Source organism: Hypanus sabinus, chromosome 6 (genome assembly GCF_030144855.1).
Source record: "Hypanus sabinus isolate sHypSab1 chromosome 6, sHypSab1.hap1, whole genome shotgun sequence".
NCBI lineage: Eukaryota > Metazoa > Chordata > Chondrichthyes > Myliobatiformes > Dasyatidae > Hypanus > Hypanus sabinus.
The window spans coordinates 154,999,642-155,018,624 of NC_082711.1; the positions used below are offsets into that span (position 1 = coordinate 154,999,642).

Sequence of the window (18,983 nt, forward strand, 5' to 3'; positions counted from 1 at the left end):
CTGAAGTGTCAAGCATAATATGCCTCCTGCTGAAAAGATTAAAGATTGCAATCTACTGCAAAGTTCAGGTCACTCATCTGATCTTCAAATAATCATCAACTCGGTGAAAGACACCCTTTGGTTTGCCCAAAACTTGTCAGTCCGCCAGCACATCGAGATGTCTGTGGAAGAACACTGCTAACTGGCATGTTCCAGGCTGCAGGAGAACGCGCTGAGGGATGCACTGAAGCTTGGTGCAGCCAACGCAAGTGCTTAGCAGGAAAGGATCGCTGTGTAGGATGCTTCTCGTAAAGGAGAGGGAGAGGTTGGGTTGGGTGAGGAAGCCCCTCATTTATTTTAGTAACATATTACCCCAGAGTGCCACATGAGTGAGGGAAGTGCTACTGATGTGTATTAATGCAGAAAAACAATAGTGAAAGCATTGACTATGAATGTAAAGAATGAAAAGGCACTGAAAGTTTATTCTTGTAAATATTTTTTATTATGAGTAAAGTTTATTTTGCTAAAATTCTGTTCTCTATAAAATACAACTACATGATTTAGAGAAGGTAAAAATATAAAAAGTAGTCAAGAGCAACTTTCACAAACAAGAGAAAATCTGCCGACATTGGAAACCCAAGCAACACACAAAATGCTGGAGGAACTCAGCAGGCCTCGTGGTTTCTGTGGAAAAAAGTACAGCTGACGTTTCAGGCCGAAACCCTTCAGTAGGACTGACGAAGGGTCTCGGCCCGAAATGTCCACTGCATTTTTTCCCATAGATGCTGCCTGCCCAGCTGAGTACCTGCAGCATTTTGTGTGTTTTGCAAGAGCAACTTTGAAAATCTTTGCTGCTCTGACATAAATGATTTAAAATCATTTTGGCCTGCACATTATTTGATGCTTAGAGTACATAGAACTCCCAGTTTGCCTCCAGAATTCTCTGGCACAACACTTACAAATATTGCCTTACACAACAGAGTAGTTAGGCATTTTAAACTGGAGATGATGGAACGTTAAAAGGTCAAGGCAACTCCAAGAGTTTTATTGTTTCATTGTGCAATTCACACTTTGTTCAGCACAAAACAGGTGAAATGAGAAACAGTTTTCCTTTAATAACTAACTTACATTTTTTTACTAATTACACTGGTAGGTATTAGTGATGAAATGCACCTTTGTCCTTGGATCATTTGAGGAAAAGACAGTTTAAAGGTAAAGACCTGACACCTAGCAGAAATTTGTAGTCCACAGGGCTGCAGGAATCTCTGTCCTACTGAATGCACCAAAGATCTAGACTAGCTACATCAGGAACTTCAAAGCACTGGAGAGATACCAATGTTCTCTCTGCAAAAGCTTCCAAATGCACAGACAAAATAAGCCAACCATTGCTTGTGTCCTTACGCACACCAGCATCTCCAGTATTGGGATCCTGATTACACCCAGCGTCTCCAAGGAGTACGCCATGTTGTTCACATGTCTAACACCAAATCTCCGAAACAAGCTCTGTCATGGCAAGTTGATTATCAGGTGGATAGAGGTAACAGTTCAAGGATGTTTTTATAGACTCCTTGTGGGAAAAAAAAATCCTAGTAGGTGCATGGGGATCCTTGGTCATAAGCTTTTTGACTGAAGGAGGAACATTTGCATGGCGCAGAGTACCTTATATTCATTCAGTAGGAACATTCAGAAGTCTAGTGTAAAGTTCTAATGGAGTAGTACCTCTCAAGTAACACCACCAGTCCATCCTATCAAGCACCTCCTGCACCATCCATGGAAATCTGCAGGTCCCATATTGGCCTCCTCAGCCACTGTCGAATCCACCTCATGGGATTGTCGAAGAGTGAGGAGGAGGAAGAAATGAGTATAAAAAGGCTGATACGGCAGCTCCCAGAGTGTCAAGAGGTGACCTGGATAAATGTTTGAGCAGTGTAATTGAACTTGGTAAATTGGTTTATTATTTTTTAAATTTATTCAGAGATGCCGTGTGGAACGAGCTGCACCACCCAGCAACTTAACTATTTGACATTAGCCTAATCACAGGACAATTTCCAATGATCGATTAACTTACTAACCAGTACATCTTTGGGATGTGGGGAAAAGAACTGGAGCTACCAGAGGAAACCCGCGCAGTTCACGGGGTGTATGTTCAAACTCCTGACAGATGGTGCCGGAATTGAACTGCAAATTCTGGAACGCCCCAAGCTGCATTAGCGTCACACTAATTGCTGTGCTGTCTGCGGTGCCAGTTGTCGTATGTACCGAGGTAGGGTGAAAAGCTTGTCTTGCATATTGTCCATTCAGATCAATTCATTACAACAGTGTAAAATTGTACAAGGTAAAACAAGGAATAGCAGAGTGCAGAATAAAGGTTTTCATACAGCAAAAGTGCGATTCAGGTAGACTGCAAGGTGCAAAGTCACAGCGAAGTAGATTTTGAGATTAAGAATCCTTCTTATTGTACATTCAATAGTCTTATAACAGTTCTGGGCCTGGTGGTACATGCTTTCAAGCTTCTGTGTCTTCTGCCTTTTGGGAGGGGAGTGACGAGAGAATGTCTGGGACGGATGGGACCTTTGCTAATACTGGCTGTTTTACTGAGGTTGTGGGAAGTGTGGACAGTCTGTGAAGGGGAGGCTGGTTTCCATGATGTGTTGAGCTGTGTCCTGAGCTCCTTCACACACAAAATGCTAGTGGAACACAGCAGGCCAGGCAGCATCTATAGGGAGAAGCACTGTCGACGTTTCGGGCCGAGACCCTTCATCAGGACTAACCGAGAGGAAAGATACTCTTAGTATCTCCCTATAGATGCTGCCTGGCCTGCTGTGTTCCACCAGCATTTTGTGTGTGTGTTGTTTGAATTTCCAGCATCTGGAGATTTCCTTGTGTTTACTCCCTAGCTCCTTGCAGTTTTTTGTGATCTTGGGCAGAGCAGTTGCCATCCCAAGCTGTAATGCATCAGGATAGGGTGCTTTTTGTGGTGTGTCAATAAAATTTGTGAGGGTCATAGGAGACGTGCCAAATTTCTTTATCCCCCAGGAGAAATAAACGAGTTGGTAACATTTCTTGTCCATGACATCAACGTGGTTAGACTAGGACAGGCCTTTGGTGACGTTCACTCCTGGAAACTTGAAACCTCAGCACTGTTGATATAAGCAGGAGCATGTGAACGGCCCCTTCCTGAAGTCAGTGACAAGCTCATTTGCTGACAGTGACAGAAAGGTTGTTGTCATGACACCCAGTCAGTAGATGTTCTACCTCCCTGCACCACACTTCCAGCGTCTGCAGATTGTCTCATCTTTGTGCTCTGTCTCCTTGGCCATCATCCCAACTCATCGAGAATTGGTCCACTACATTGGTTTCGTCTGCAAACTTATAGATGGAGTCAGAGCAGAACCTGACTATGCTGTCATGAGTGCATAGGGAGTCGAGTAGGGGGCTGAGGTTGCAACATTCTGACGTGCCGGTGCTGAGAATAATTGTGGCAGAGCTATTGGTGTCTGTTACAGTACTGAAGCAGAGCTGTTGTCAATAAACAACAGCTAGGCATCATTGATTAGCGACATAATCATATTAGATGCCAGATTTTGACAGGATGGTGGTTATCAGAGGATGTACGGTTCATCAGTACTGACAGACAAGTATTTGTAGAATCGGACCTGTGAAAAGTAAATGTAAGTGTCATACAATGCAGATGACAGGAAGATAATAACATTGCTTCGTCTCTCAGCCCTTTCAGTTCTGCAACTTGTACACAAAGCTGTGTAACCTTTTACCTTCAGTTTGATAAGGCAGTCTAAAAGATCTGCATCTGGGACGCAATTACATAAAACCACATCAACTTGAGAAATGACTACCAGGATTACAGCAGATATACACTCAGTGGCCACTTTAATAGGTATCTCCTGTACCTGATTAGGTGGCCACTGAGTGTATGTTCGTGGTCTTCTGCTGCTATGGCCTATCCATTTCAAAGCTCAACATGTTGTGTATTCAGAGTTGCTCTGCTGCACACTACTGTTTTAATGTGTGCTTATTGAGTTATTGTCACCTACCTATCGATGTAAATCAGTCTGGCCATTCTCCTCTGTCCTCTCTCATTAACAAGGCATTTTTGCCCACAGAACTGCTGCTCACTGGATGATTTTTGTGGCATTCTCTACAAATGATAGAGATTGTCATGCATGAAAATCCCAGGATTTCGGCAGTTTCTGAGATACTCAAACCACCCTGTCTGGCACCAACTATCAAAGTTACTGAAGTGACATTTCTTCCCCGTTCTAATGCTTGGTCTGAAGTCAACTCTTGACCATGTCTATATGCTTTTGTGCATTGAGTTGCTATCTGATTGGATATCTGTACTAAAGAGCACCTCATAGAGTGGCCACTGAGGTGTCGGGAGGTTGCTCTGTGGATAATTAACATTATGTATTTTCTTCAGCCCCAAATGACCATAACTTATGTTAATACATATATGATTAAAATTACAACCCAAAGCTGGCATTTTGAAAACTCACTAGTTTAATATTTCAGAACTTGTAGTTTATCTTTATCACTAAAACATTGGGTATGATGTTTTAAAGTATTACAAGCTACAGAATCTGTAGAAATACATCATTGATTTGATGTGCTTCAGTGAAATAACCCCATTAGGTGTTAAACTTTGACAGTTTGGTGGTTATCAGAGGATGTATAGTACATCAATAATGACAATCAGACAAATACTTGCAGAATCTGACCACATGAAAGCACATTCAATTCAAATGACAGGAAGCTACCGATCTGGGCTCTTTGGTTTTTTTTCTGGTGCATTTCCATTTTATTAGAAATTTGTCATTTGATGTATTTTTTACTGTTTGCGACATTAATTTTTTTCTTGAAATCGTTTCACTTTAGTGAAGTTGTGAATTCCTTTGAGTTGTCCCATTTTTCTTATTTGCAGTCTAGTTTAACTTCCGCAAATGGCAGATTTAATTAGTATCAAGAAGCTGTTAAGTGTAGCCATATTTGAGCCCAACGTATTTTAGGATGGGGTTGTCCAGTTTTGAAAGTGATTTTGTTTCACTTCTCTGCGTTCAGCCTGAATCTGCACAGGTGGGGTAAATCTGGTCAAGGTTCACAGAACAGCACAACCCAGAACTCTAAAATAGTTTAATAAAGCTGAGCAAGACAGCACAGATAACATACTATAAAGACAAACACTACAAATAATGTGACATGAAACTACTGTTATATGAAATAACTGATATGATTCAAAACATGTCAATTGTTGTTTGTTAGTAAGACCTTTGCATTCTGCACCTCCCACAGCTTTGACCATTAACTGTAATCTACGGTATTCAACAGTAACAGGCAGATAAACACTTGTAAAACCATACCACATGAAAGCTGAATCTAAGCATCATGCAAATCAGGTGACAGGAAGTAAAATTAAAAATGCTTATTTCTCAACCCTTTCAATTCTGCAACATGTAACTGAAGCTATACAGTATAACTATGTACAGCATTCTTAGGTGAGGTATTCTTTATCTTTAAGCAATATTCACTCTTTTAAGTTACAGCTGTTCAATTTGCATATCCCTTGCAAGAAGTTGAAACTGTCCAGAACTCTCTTTGTTTTGTGATCCCATTATCACACTGTGACAATTTGATTGGCATAGCCTTTTTTTCAATTGTCCTACTTTCATCTTGTTTTCCTGCTATAGGGAATGTTTGATGTCCAACCATTAGCACAACAAAGATACTTTGATCAATGTTGTGGTGATATGACGTGTAAGAACGTGATTGGAGAGAGTTCTGAGCATGCGCAGGGATGATAGAAAGATCGAGAAACATGGTATTGTAAAAACATTGTGGCTGTTGTTAAATAAAAGTTCTATTTGAGACAGAGAAGATGGTTATTAGTAACACATAGTACGTATGAATATAAAGAACACAACATGGTGTCAGAAGTCAGTCTGGAAGAATAATATGTTTCCTAATACAGGAGAATCGAAGATAATTTTCTGAAAAAAGAATTTGAACTGTTTTGGTGTTTGCTAACAGTTTTAGAAATGAAAGGTTTGTAGCCTCCTTCGACACTTCAATTGTCTGGGAACGTAGCTGAGAACTGGAGAAAAATTACGCAATGTTTTGAATTGTATTTATCGGCGATCGATGTGGATCAAAAACCCGAAAAAATGAAAGCTGTGCTTCTACTCCATGTAATAGGTGACAACGCAATCGAGGTATACAATCGTTTTTTTAAACTGGAAATAATTTAAAGTTAAAATCTATAATGGACAAATATGAAGCATTTTGTATACCGAAGCATAATGTGACATATGAGTGGCATAAAGACAGAATTGTTTGTGGCATTCTGGATAATGGTCTGAGAGAAAGACTGTTAAGAGAACAAGACTTGGAAAAAGCTTTAATGCTCTGCAAAGCTTCGAAAACTGTGACATCACAGGCTAAAGAACTTTTCATTGAGAGCTGCAACGTAGACGCTGTAAGTACGAACTTATTAGAAAAAATAATAAAATGACAACAAAAATGACAGAGAGCAAGATGTCGTCTGAGAGAAAAAAGCTTTGTGATCACTGTGGGTGGCAGCAGCGGCCAAAACAGTGTCCAGCGTATGGGAAAATGTGCAACAACTGCGGTACGAGTAATCATTTTTCACGCTGTTGCAGAAGTAGAAAGAAAATAAAACATTTAAGTGCAGTGCTTGAAAATGAAGTTTTATATTGATGTGCTTTGTGAAAACAAACAAAGTAAGAATGACTGGACTATGCCATTGCAAGTGAACCAAAACATTATTCTGTTTAAACTGGATACTGGAGCACAAGTAAATGTTCTTGCAGAATCTGAGTTTAATGCATTAAAGCCAAGACCAAAGTTACATCAGACAAATATAAAAGTGACTGGGTATTCAGGTGCAGACATTCCAGTTAAAAGGAACATGTGGCAAAGCATTACACAAAAGTATTGTGCGCACACTTTCATTTGTGGTGGTGCCAAGGAATGTATAGTCAGTACTGGGTTTATCTGCCTGTGAGAGACTGTATTTGGTGAAAAGAGTCTTAGTCCTGGAGAGTGATACAGTGTCAGAACACAGTGACTTGATGAAAGAGTATGAGGACTTGTTCAAAGGGCTTGGTTGTCTTCCAGGAGAGCACACGATCAAAGTTGACAACACAGTGCCACCTGTAGTGCATCCATGTAGAAAAGGGCCTTTTGCATTATGCCATCAACTGAAAACAGAGCATGACAGAATGGAACAGCTAGGAGTCATAAAAAAATTGATGAACCAACTGAATGGGTCAATTCGCTTGTCATTGTTAATTTAAAAAATGGAAAATGTCATTTGATCAATTAAAGAATAAATATAAAATATCAAATAACACTTTATTTTGTTACTTTCAATTAAGGGCTTATTTAAGAGAAAAATTAGGTCAAACAATGCTATTGCCAAAATCTAATGAAATAGAAATTTTAAATCAAAAAGGAAATATTAAAAAATTTATATCTTGTATGTATAATTTGATTCAAAAACAGGCAATTAAACAAGGAGTCCATAAGTCAAGACAAAAATGGGAAAGTGATTTGAATATTAAAATTGAAGAAACAAATTGGTCAAGACTATGTCTTGATAGTATGACAAATACAATAAATGTTCGGTTAAGATTAGTGCAGTATAATTTTCTACATCAATTATATATTACACCACAAAAAATAAAAAAATTAAATCCAAATTTATCAGATCAGTGTTTCCAATGTGACCAGGAAACTGGTACTTTTTTACATTCGACATGGTCTTGCTCTAAAATTCAACCTTTTTGGACAAATTTAAGATTTTTACTGGAACAAATTACAGGAACACAATTTCCTCATAATCCAATATTACTTTTACTAGGTGATATTGAAGGGATAAAACCGAAACTCAAATTAAATAAATATCAGAAAGAATTTATAAAAATTGCACTGGCAGTAGCCAAAAAAGCTATTGCAGATACTTGGAAATCAGATACATATTTAAGTATAGACTCTTGGAAGAAAGAAATCTATGGCTGTATTCCATTAGAAAAAATTACTTATAATTTAAGAGATAAATATGAAACATTTCTGAAAATTTGGAGCCCTTATTTACAAAAGACAGGATTAAATATATAGATGCTCTGAAGATGAAACAATTGGTTATTAGGGGAAAGAAATAAATATACATATTAAAGTTATTACGAATTCCATGGAGCATGTGGAGATCTTCCAACAACCAGGCATTCTTTCTTTCTTTCTCTTTTTTTTTCTATAGGGCAGTTAGGGGGGAGGGGGTAAGGGTTATATACATTTTTTTCATACTTTACTTTGTAACTATTTAAAAATGCAATAAAAAAAGTTTTCAAACAAACAAAAAATGGAAAACTGAGGGTTTGCTTAGAACCGAGACTTAAGCCTTTAAAAGAGAGCATTTTAAATTGCCTACTCATGTAGAAATTATGTCACAGTTTGCTAATGCAAAGTACTTTAGTAAATTAGATGTATCCTCTGGATTCTGGCTACTTAAACTCGATGAACTGAGTTCAAAGTTGTGTACCTTTAACACTCCTTTTGCCAGATACTGTTTTCTTTGGCTTCCATTTGGAACTGCATCAGCTCCTGTAGTGTACCATAAAACTATTCACATGCTATATGAGCACATTGAGGGTGTGGATACTTCCATGGACGATATTATTGTTTGGGGATTATCTAAACAAGAGACTGATGCCAGACTCAGACAAGTCTTAGAGGCAACACGCAAGGCAAACCTGAAGTTGAATAAAGACAGATGTCAGCTAGGAGTGACTGAAATTACCTTTGTGGGTGATATCATCGGCAAAGAGAGTGTGTGTCCTGATCCATTGAAGGGTTCTGCTATTGAGAACATGCCAAGACCGCATTGTAAAAAGGATGTTCAAAGGTTCATGGGAATGGTCAACTACATGGGACAATTCATACCCAATCTTTCGGAACAGCTTGCTCCAATGAGGCAGCTAACAGAAAAGAAAAATGAATGGAGCTGGAATCATGAACAGGAGGAGGCATGGCAAAATTTCAAGGAAGTGCTCACTAAAGAACCTGTGGGGGGACGTTACATGATGATGTAGGGTCGAGACGTTGGGAATCCAGCTCCCTCGTAAAAAGTAATGAAATAGGGTTTAAATGAAGAAGAATTAATAAATACCTACTAGAAACTATTTATAAGTAACTCAGGATTATTTTTTGATATGGCTCCTAAACCGAAACAGAAGAAAGCTACTACTTCGAAGACTGCGCAAATCGGCGGGGAAAAAGGCCTAACCGTCTCGGCGAAGCCTCGGTCTCAAGTTGGATCTCCTCCCGGCGAAGTGCATGGCACTTCTGATGATGCGGGACAGGAAGTTGCCGCAATGTCAGCGGTCTCTAAGAAGAAACGGCAAGAACAACGCATGCGCAAGGAAACAAGTATGCATGAACAGATATTAACAAAACTACAAATCCCAACTACGGCTGGAAGTGAATTGGAAGTGGAATCAGACTCTTTGGAAAATACAGAGGATGAAGAAGAGGAAAAGAAGGAAGTGATTAAAGGAGACATAAGAGATATCCTGATATATATAATGAATGAAAGCTATAAGAACAGATGTAAGAAGGATGCAGAATACACTCGATAATGTGGTGGAAAAACAAAAGGAGGTGGATAATAAAGTTAAAGAGATGGAAGTAAAAATGGAAGAAAGCACTGAAAGAATAGATAAGATAGAAGACAATAATCTTGCCTGGACAATAGAAAGAAAACGGAGGTTGGAAAAAATAGATGCGCTTGAAAACTGTAGTAGACGAAATAATATTAAAATTGTTGGTCTTATGGAAGGTAAAGAGGGAGAAAATCCAATAAAATTCTTTCAAGAATGGATTCCGAAAATTTTGGAAATGAAAGAAGGAAGCCAAGTAATTGAAATTGAAAGAGCACACACAGCTTTAAGACCAAGACCTCAACAAGATCAAAATCCAAGATCAATTTTGATAAAATGCTTAAGGTATCAAGATAAAGAAATGATCTTGAAGGCAGCTACTCAAGGTACTAAAAAGAGAAATGGGCCATTGATAATAGAAGGGTAAAGAGTTTTTTTTTATCCAGACATAAGTTATGATCTTCTGAAGAGGTGGAAGGAATTTAATCCAGTGAAAAAATCTTTATGGGAAAAGGGCTATAAATTTTTATTGAACTACCCAGCAAAATTGATAATTTTCCTGGATAATGAAGAAAGAAGATTTTTCGTTGACTACCGGAAAGCGGAGAAATTTGTACAAGAATTACCTGATGTCCACGAAGAGGAGTAAAGAATTATAGAAATGAAGTGGACTAATGATGAAGACTGAAATAAGGTTGGACTTGACGGACATTTATAAGGAAAACACAAATAGTTGAGGAGTATTAATTGGGAGTAGAGACATTAATTATTTTCTTTTTTTTTCCTTCACTAATATATTTTCTTTTTTTTTTTGCGGGGGAGCTGGAGGAGCTCCTGATCAATGGCTGCGAGTTTCACGTGTACAATCATGGCGATTGCCATGACCCGTAAAATGGGGGGGGGGTAATGTTGTGTTCTTTTTATTCGCAACATTAGTGGGGGGGTATTTTGTTTTTGTTTTTGTTTTGTTTTTGTTTTTTTTTCTTATATATTAGTTACATTTTTTCTATTTTTCTTCTTTTTTGCCTGGATGGTTGGGGATTAATTTACTTAATTTTTTAAGTTTTAATGTTAATGGACTTAATGGACCTGTGAAAAGAAAAAGAGTTTTAACATATATTAAGAAAATGAAAGGAGATATAGCTTTTTTACAAGAAACACATTTAACAGAAACAGAACGTAAGAAATTAAAGAGAGATTAGGTTGGAAATGTCATTGCAGCTTCATTTAATTCAAAATCGAGAGGAGTTGCAATTTTGGTTAATAAAACTTTACCAATTAAAATACAAAATGTAGTAATTGATTCTGTGGGGAGATATGTGATTATACATTGTCAATTTTTTTCAGAATTATGGACTTTTATGAACATTTATGCATCAAATGAAAATGATGCAAAACTCATACAAGAAGTTTTTTTGAACTTGGCTGATGCACATGATAAAATATTAATAGGTGGAGATTTTAATTTTTGTTTAGATCCAGTTTTGGATAGGTCAACTAAAGTTGCTACAAAATCAAAAGTAATAAAACTAACTTTATCATTAATGAAGGATTTAAATCTGATTGATAAATGGAGAAAAATTAATCCAAGAGAAAGATTATTCATTTTATTCAAATAGACATAAAACTTACTCAAGGATTGATTTTTTTTTATTATCAAAAAATATTCAGGATAGAGTGAACAGTGTGGAATATAAAGCAAGAATACTGTCAGATCATTCCCCCTTGATAATGGCAATGATAATGATGGATAAGGAGGAATCGCTCTATAGATGGAGATTTAATTTAATTTTATTAAAACATCAAGATTTTTGTGATTTTATGAAAAAACAGATTCAATTTTTTTATACAAATTTACATTCAGTTGAAGATAAAATTGTATTATGGGAAGCAATGAAAGCATATTTAAGGGGTCAGATTATAAGTTATACATCTAAAATTAAGAAGGAATACATGGCAGAAATAGATCAATTGGAAAAAGCTATCATAAAGTTAGAAAAAGAATCTCAAAGATATATGACAGAAGAAAAATGAAGACTTGTTAATAAAAAATTACAATATAATACACTCCAGACGTATCATACAGAAAAAGTAATTATGACAACTAAACAGAAATATTACGAATTAGGTGAAAGATCACATAAGGTTCTTGCTTGGCAGTTGAAAACAGAACAGGCTTCTAAAACAATAAATGCATTTAGAACAAGTGTAAATAAGGTTACTTATAAACCTTTAGAAATTAATGAAACTTTTAAAAAAATTTATACTGAATTATATCAGTCAGAATCACAAAGTAAGATTGCTGAGATAGATAAATTTTTATCACAAATAACCCTTCCAAAATTAAATTTGGAAGAACAGAAAGGATTAGATATGCCCTTTACATTAAAAAAGGTTGAAGAAGCTTTAGGATCACTTCAGAGTAATAATTCCCCAGGAGAAGATGGTTTTCCTCCTGAATTTTATAAAAAAAAATTAAAGACTTATTAATTCCTCCTTTTATGGAATCAGGTGGAAAGAATGCATAAACTCCCACAATCTTTTTTTTACAGCGATCATAACTGTATTGCCAAAAAAAGATAGAGATCCTTTAAAACCAACATCATATAGGCCTATTTCTTTGTTGAATACAGATTATAAAATAATAGCAAAAATTTTATCTAATAGAATATCTAAATATTTACCAAAATTAATACATATGGATCAAACAGGTTTTATTAAAAACAGACAATCAATGGATACTTAGTATAATTCATTTGGCACACAAAAGAGAGGAAATGAGTGTGGCAGTTGCTTTGGATGCAGAAAAAGCATTTGATAGATTGGAATGGGATTTTTTATTTAAGGTATTGGAAAAATATGAGTTAGGAAAATCTTTTATACAATGGATTAAAACCTTAAATACTAATCCTTAAGCTAAAGTAGTTACAAATGGTCTGATTTCAACACCATTTTGCTTAACGAGGTCAACTAGACAAGGCTGCCCATTATCACCTGCTTTATTTGTATTGAAAATAGAACCATTAGCTGAATTAATTAGAACAGATTCAGACATTGGGGGCTTTAGAGTTAATCAAGAAGAATATAAGATTAATTTATTTGCTGATGATGTTTTGATTTAATTAACAAACCCATTGCAATCTTTGCAAAGATTATCTTTTAGATTGGAAGAATATGGGAAAGTAAATAGGGATAAAAGTGAAATTTTACCCCTTACCAAAGGAAATTATAATCAATGTCGATTAGTAACTCAATTTCGATGGTCAATAAATGGGATAAAATATTTAGGTATTAGAGTTGATAATGATGTAAAAAATTTATATAAACAAAATTATTTGCCATTATTAAAAAAAAATAAAAGAGGATCTTGATAAATGGATTATATTACCAATAACATTCATAGGTAGAGTTAATGCTGTAAAAATGAATATATTTCCTAGATCGAAATATTTATTCCAAACTTTACCAATACAATTACCTCAAAAGTTTTTTCAAGAACTGAATAAATATGTAAGGAAATTTCTTTGGAAAGGAAAGATGTCAAGAGCATCATTGGAAAAATTGACATGTAAATTTGATTTAGGAGGGTTACAATTTCCAAATTTTAAGAATTATTATAAAGCAAATCAACTTAGATTTATTGCATCTTTTTTTTAAATGAAAAAAAAACCGGCATGGATTCGAATAGAACTAGATAAGATAGGAGAAAACATACCAGAAGATTTTATATATAAATGGGAATCCAAATGGATACGGGAAAAAAAGAATCTCCTATATTAAGATACTTGATTGATTTATGGAATAATGTAAATGTGGATGATGAGATAAAGAAATCTTTATTAGCAAAAAGAACTTTAATTCAAAATAGGCTTATTCCTTTTACAATAGATAATAAACTTTTACATAATTGGTTCCAAAAGGGGATTAAATATATAGGTGATTGTTTTGAAGGAGGTATATTGATGTCGTTTCATCAATTAAAAAATAAATATAAAATATCAAACAACACTCTTTTCTGTTATTTTCAATTAAAGGCTTATTTACGAGAAAAGCTGGGTCAAACAATGTTGATGCCAAAACCTAGTGAAATAGAAATATTAATTCAAAAAGGAAAAATTAAAAAATTTACATCTTGTCTGTACAAATTGATTCAAAAACAGACAACTGAATCTGGAATTCATAAATCAAGACAAAAGTGGGAATCTGATTGGAATGTTAAAATTGATGGAAAAAGTTGGTCAAGATTATGTTCTGATAGTATGATGAATACAATAAATGTTCGACTTAGATTAATACAATATAATTTTTACATCAATTATATATAACACCACAGAAAATAAATAGATTAAGTTCAAATATGTCTGACCAATGTTTTCGATGTAATCAAGAAATTAGTACTTTTTTACATTCTACTTGGTCTTGTTTTAAAATTCAACCATTTTGGATAAATCTAAGACTTTTATTGGAACAAATTATTGGAGTACAACTCCCACATAGTCCAATATTATTTTTATTAGGAGATATTGAAGGGACAATACCAAAACTTAAATTGAATAAGTATCAGAAAAAATTTATAAAAATTGCATTGGCAGTAGCTAAAAAAGTTATCACAGTTACTTGGAAATCTGATTTATATTTAACTGTGGATCGTTGGAATAATGAAATATATAGTTGTATTCCACTTGAAAAAATTACATATAATCTAAGAAATCAATATGATATATTTTTGAAAATTTGGCTCCCATACCTACAAAAGATAGGATTAAATATATAGGTCCTTTGAAGATAAAATTATAAAGTAATTGGGGAAAGTAAAAATAAATATTAAAATTATTTTGAACTCCATGGAGCATGTGGGGATCCCCCGATATCCAGGCAGTCTTTTTCTTTTTTCCTTCTTTCTTTTTTTTCTTTCTTTAGATAAGGGTTAAGGGGGGAGGGTTATGGGGAGGTGGAGGATTAATATTATTTTTATTTTTCTTACTAATTTTTCATTACATTTATTCTTTGTAATTTTCTAAAAATTTAATAAATAAGTAAGTATTTAAAAAAAACTAAAGAACCTGTGTTGAAATTCTGTGATGCTGAGAGACCCATCAAAATCTCATATGATACATCTCAAGCAGACTTAAGGGCAGAATCACTCCAGAAACATGATAGGAAATGGCTACCAGTGGCATATGCATCTCGTTCATTATCTGATCCAGAAACAAGGTATGCTCAAATTGAAAAAGAATTGCTCAGCATTGTGTTTGCTTGCGAAAGATGTCATCAGTTTGTGTCAGGGCAATCTGTTGATGTTAAACCTGATCATAAGCCTCTGATTGCATTGTTTCACAAACCTTTAAGCGACTGTCCTTTGCAGATTCAGTGAATTATGATCAAATTGCAAAGATATGTATTGAATGTATCATACGCACCTGGAAAATTCATGTACACAGCTGACACACTTTCCAGAGACTGTCCAACAACAAAAGTCAGTCAAAGAGACGCTGTTGATGTTCAGGCATTTGTTGATATGATCATTGAGATGGTACCTGTTGCTCCTGAAAAGTTGGAACTGCTGCGTCTTGAGACAGAGAAGGACTGTTATGATTCAGCAACAATGAATATAGAATTGAGACTGTTTTTTTTTATAAACAAATAAAACCTTTATTAAACACTGCTAAAAAAAAACCAAAATTAAACAAACGACTAACTTAACTGGAAGTGAACTGCTACACGGCAGCTCGAACAGTTCTTAAAACGAGAAACGCAAACACAGTTCTTAAAAGTAGTAAATGCAAAAGTCCAAATGATTTACACAGTCAATTAGGAGAGATTTTTCTAGAAGTAACGAATTCTTCGACGACGTGACATTACTGCTGATTCCAGCCGAAATATGCCTTCCCCGAAGGATTTACAACGAAGGAAATAAAATGGCTTAAAGGCACTGACCTTTCCTTGGCGAAACGCTACATCCAACTCTTTCTGCTCTTATAGCAATGCAGGAGCTATCTCAGACGCAGGTTAGTAATTCCTTGAACAAAGATTAAATAAGGTCGAACCTGTTTTACCGCTGATGACACCAACTTTTCTTGATCCTTCGGGTTTTCCGTACTTCAATAAATTCTTCACTCTCCAACTGGACTAGACTGGCAGTGATTTTCAGAACTGCCGGCACAACGATTCTTACAGTAGAAATCAAAACTCCACTTTAAAATGAAACTATATCAAGAAATCAAATACGCAGCAGAATGGAGTCACTGACGAATTAAGCCTGTGTCACAGCGAGGCGTGCTCCTTTTATACCTGTTGAAGTAGGCCATCACATGACCTCTCACTGGCGGGAAAATTACATCACTCCACCATCACAAGAGCATTACATCATGCCCAGCAGAGCCTCAGTTACATCATGGTCCTGTGACAGTCACAAGATACCCACGGGGTATGTAATAGGACAAAATTCTCAGTCAGGTAATACTAGTGGCAATGGATGGATGGCCAGATAATAAGCATGACTGTCTCTTAGAAGTACAAGAATATTGGAACCACAGGTCAGAACTTTCTGATGTGGATGGGATATTGTACAAAGGTAGCAGAATTGTGATTCCTAAAAGTCTCCAAAAAGAAATGCTTGGGAAGATTCATGAAGGCCACCTAGGTATTGAAAAGTGTAAGAGAAGGGCGCGGCAAGTAATGTTTTGGCCCAGGATGAATCAAGAAATGATTTGGTGTCTTCTTGTCAAATATGCTAACCTAGCAACCCTAAGGAGCCACTGCATCCACATCCTAGTCCTCAGAGACCTTATCAGAAAGTAGGCGTTGATCTTCTTTTAACTGACAACAAAGATTATCTATTAATAACAGATTACTACTCATTGTATCCTGAAGTGTGTGGTTTGGGCAGAACAACAGAAAATGTAATTACATGCATGAAATCAGTTTTTTTCAGACATGGTGTACCTGATGAAGTTTTCACAGGCAATGGTCCACAATTCAATGGTGAATGTATGAGACATTTTGCTCATGAATGGGGCTTTATTCATACAACATCTAGTCCATTTTTCCCTCAGTCCAATGGATTGGTTGAGAAATCGGTAGGAATTATCAAGAAACTGATGCATAAAGCAAAAGATAGTGGAAGTGATTTTTATAAAGCTTTGTTAGCCTACCATAGTACTCCACTTGAATGTGGACTTTCACCTGCTCAGCTCCTGATGGGACACCATTTGAGATGAGAGCCTTCAGAGAACAGAGGGAGGTGAACAAGTGAAAAGATGGAAAGATGAACACAAAGCAAAGCAGAAAACATATTTTGACAGACGTTCTCGTCCATTCCCTGAACTGCACCAGGGAGATGAGGTAAGGATACAAGACAGAATGAACACATGGACACAGAAAGCTACAGTACTTGGAGAAGTACAACCCAGATCAGACATGGTCCAAACAGAAGAAAGAGCAGTGTTAAGAAGAAATTGCAAAGACCTCAAGAAAGAGCTAACTCCACTGTTGCAGACCAGACAAAACATGGAAATAACAACGAAACTCAAGAACTGTGTGAACCACTTAGAAGGTCGACTCATGTTCGTAAACCCCCAGAGAGACTGATAGAGACATGTTAAATTATGCATTTGCTCTGGTTAACATTGCTAATTGTTTTTCTTTTTAAGGAAAGGAAGATGTGGTGATATGACATGTAAGAATGTGATTGGAGAGAGTTCTGAGCATGTGCAGGGATGATAGAAAGATCGAGAAACATGGTATTGTAAAAAAGTAGTGGTTGTTAAATGAAAGTTCTATTTGAGACAGAGAAGATGGTTCTTTATTAGTAACCCACGGTATGTATGAATATAAAGAACACAAATGGTTTAATGGTTCTATTTAATATCAGAGAAGCCTGAAATTCTTACTCTTTGCAGACATCCAGGAAACAGATGAAAAATCCAAAGGAATGAATGACAGATCAATAGCTCAATGGTTCAATTTTATATCAGTATAAAACCTGAAATTCTTACTCTTTGCAGACATCCATGAAACAGATGAAAAATCTGAAAGAATGAATGACAGAGAAGGTTAAATCCCCAAAGCACCCCCCATGCACAGGCAGCAACAAGAGCATCAACCCTCCCCACACTTGCTTCAGCAAAAGCATCGACCATCTACCACCCACCATGCAAGCAACAGCAAAGCCCCCAGAGACCCTCATCAAGAGTCCATCAATAAACACTGTTCACCCAACAGTTCAACATGCCACAGGCATTCTCTCTCACTAATGCTGTTTCGATGTTATAACCTGCAGCATTCACTGCTTCAATCTCTGGTGATGCTTCAGATGGCGACACTGACAAGGAATCGGGTCAGCCACGGGGCTGCACCCCAAAGGCATATCTCTTCCTGGCCGCTCCTGGAGATATTGGAAATGCTAGGTCGCTCGGCGGCCTCCGAGAGCGAGAACCTACCACTACGACGAACCGTAGTTTGAGTGCAGCTGTAGATCATGGACTCTGACAGGACCCCAGCCAGTCTGAAAATGAAAGAAATTAAACTTTCGTGGATGAACTGGAAGAAGTCACTCTTTGGCACCATCTTTAGCTCTTCTCCTTGAGCTTATCATCGCTCTTAAAGGTTGTTGGTTAAAGTCAAAGTCAAGTTTATTGTCATATGCACGTATTTCATTACACCTTACAGGTATAGTGAAAACCTTGCAAAAGCATCATAGGCACATAATATCATAAAAGCAGCATTCATGGGAAAATATGAAATAGACATCAATTATATACTTTGCTTTTATGTTCTAACTCTGTTATTTTGTAAGATAAAGATAAGTTTAGTGCAAGGTGGTCAAAGTGTTTGTAATGTTGTGATTAATGTTTTAGTGTTTGGTTCAGCAACAAAATGGTTGAGGGAAAGTAGCTGTTTTTGAACCTGCTGGTGTGTACTTCCTGTCACATGCTGGCTGTGAGAAGATGGCTTGGCCAGGCTGGTGGGGACCTTTAGTGATAAATGTTGCCTTCTTGAGGCAGCCCCTCCTGTAAATATTATTACCAGTGGTGGGGAGGAATGTGTCCAGGGTATATGAGGCAGAGACCACTACCTTCCAGGACCTTTGAGTCGCTATACCAGACCTTGATGCCAACAGTTAGAATACTTCCAGTAGCACATGTGTGGTGACTTGTTAGTGTTTGATGACAAACAAAACCTCCTTAGTCTCCTAAGAAAGCAAATGCTGGTGTCCTTTCCTTATGATTACATCTACATACTTGGCCTAGGACGTGGTATCCAATATGTCAACACCCAGGAATTTAATGCTGTTGGCTTCCTCCATTGCTGCCT

General features: G+C 36.5%; 1 protein-coding gene and 1 long non-coding RNA gene across 2 annotated transcripts in view; one reads left to right on the forward strand and one right to left on the reverse strand.

The window, feature by feature from the left end:
* Positions 1-18,983, forward strand: part of LOC132395984 (protein ABHD15-like) — a 54,827-nt gene that overhangs the window by 20,977 nt on the left and 14,867 nt on the right. The window lies entirely within an intron of this gene.
* Positions 556-18,983, reverse strand: part of LOC132395985 (uncharacterized) — a 29,288-nt gene continuing 10,860 nt past the window's right edge. The window contains exons 3-4 of the long non-coding RNA XR_009512801.1: positions 15,089-18,174; positions 556-3,635 (exon numbers count right to left, since the gene is read on the reverse strand). This is a non-coding gene — a long non-coding RNA (uncharacterized LOC132395985). The remainder of the gene's footprint in view (positions 3,636-15,088; positions 18,175-18,983) is intronic.